Source organism: Adiantum capillus-veneris, chromosome 27 (genome assembly GCF_014529385.1).
Source record: "Adiantum capillus-veneris isolate H3 chromosome 27, ASM1452938v2, whole genome shotgun sequence".
Classification (NCBI taxonomy): Eukaryota; Viridiplantae; Streptophyta; class Polypodiopsida; order Polypodiales; family Pteridaceae; genus Adiantum; species Adiantum capillus-veneris.
In genome coordinates, this window is record NC_140957.1 from 121,373,542 (window position 1) to 121,375,444 (window position 1,903).

The 1,903-nt window shown below is 43.5% G+C and overlaps 1 pseudogene across 1 annotated transcript; it reads left to right on the forward strand.

The window, feature by feature from the left end:
- The first annotated feature begins 775 nt into the window (after positions 1-775).
- On the forward strand, positions 776-1,682 carry LOC147422667 (uncharacterized protein At4g26485-like; annotated as a pseudogene). The gene is made up of 2 exons (XR_015186792.1): positions 776-1,321; positions 1,415-1,682. The product of XR_015186792.1 is annotated as an uncharacterized protein At4g26485-like (transcript).
- Positions 1,683-1,903: the final 221 nt, after the last annotated feature.

The window sequence follows — 1,903 nt, forward strand, 5'->3', positions numbered from 1 at the left end:
GTGCTCAAGCTTGGAATTTTACCTTTATGAATCTTATGCTATTCAATGGTAATTTTTTTTAAATTGATGTCTAATTAGTAATTAGTTTGATCATCTTGTCCATTGCATGCAACCGTTATTTTTTACATGCATCTTTTTGCTTTTAGAACGACTGTTTCAACTCTTGAAGGAGTAAACAACGAGGGTGCTTCTAAAGATGAAGCCTTTGCTAGCAAATCTTCACCATAAGTTAGTGTGATTGAACAAGGAGAAATTATAAAAAGTGTGAATATTAGTAATTACCGTGATTGATATGCAAACAATGTCTACGAAGTAAATATCAGCGCATCATTCTTATCTATAATCGATGTAAACTATACATGAAAATTTTTATTTGTACTGCTAAAAAGATCAAAGTTCTAGCATCAAAGATGAAAATTAACTCGATCGTTTTTCAATTGATCAGTATAAAATATCAATAGTTAAAAAGTTACTACCTTGAAACTGCAGGCCTCGTGATTTTATCACTTGTTACTTTTTACTTTATTTCTTAAAATACATATGACATTTTTCACTAGCAAAAAGGGAACACATCACTATGGCCTTAGCCCTGGGGATGGCAAAAAAAACAAAACATGGCAAAACTTGCTCTTGTGAGATCGTCAACATTTAGAAAAGTCTAGGCGCCACTCTTGAAGGAGGCATTAAGGTAATGAGTTCAATAGATTGTTAGCATGGGGTATCCTTGACATGATGAGAACAGCCACCTTGTAGCTAGTGTTCACGCTTCTGAGCTTGTGCCTAATTTATGGCCGTTTGAACATTTGGAAGTCGCTGAGAGCAACTAATTAAAACAATATGGGCGGATCAGGTGGTGGCGATGGGCGGGTGCGCAGTATATCGCGATACTCATCAGCCATGGACATTCTTCTGGTGGGCGAGGGGGACTTTTCCTTTGCAGCCGCTTTAGCTTCCGCCTTCAAGAGCGCACCCTGCTTAGTAGCCACCTCTTTGGATTCCCGACGTATTGGATTCTCTCTCTCTCTCTCTCTCTCTCTCTCTCTCTCTCTCTCTCACACACACACACACACAGAGTTAACACCCCCATCACTAACATGTTTCTCGAGTTTGCAGAGACCCTGCTTCAAAAATATCCTGTTGATTTTGCTAACAATGAAGGAGCATTGGAGAAGGCCGGGACAGAGATAATATATGGTGTGGACGTCACCAGGATGGCCAAGGACAAGCGGCTTCGCCATCGAGAGTTTGACTGCGTCATCTTTAATTTCCCGCATTCCGGCTTCGTTGCAGGCTGGCGCGAGGACAACGCTGCCCTCATCGAGTAAGTCTCTCTCTCTCTCTCTCTCTCTCTCTCTCTCTCTCTCTCTCTCTGGCACCCACGTCCCTGATGCGAATGTTTGTAACAACAATATAGGAAGCACAGAGATTTGTTGAGGCGGTTTTTTAAGAGCGCCTCCAAGCTGGTGCGCAGGGACGGCGAGATCCATGTGACGCATCACGTGGGTTGGCCATACAGGGAGTGGAAGATAGAGGAGGCGGCGGAGGAGAGCGGGCTGTGCTTGAGGAGACGCCCCAAATTTAAGGCGCATGCTTTCCCCGGCTACCGCAATCGCCGAGGAGCCGGCGCCCATTGGGGCCGTTCCTTTCCCATCGACAATGCTGCTACTTTCATTTTCGTCTAATTACGTTGTCTGTTTTTCTCTTGTATGGCCCACGTTTGGAGCTCAAGCCTCGTGAGAAAAATTGCTCGTACAACTCCTCCAGAGTTTTTTTGAAGAATCTCATGCTTTTGTTTTGATAATTACCCCTCTTAAGAAGAGCTAAAAGTTAGAAGTTTACCCCTCCCTCTTCCATTAACTGCACCTCAAAAGGTAGCAATTAGAGCTTTGGCATCTTACCACAC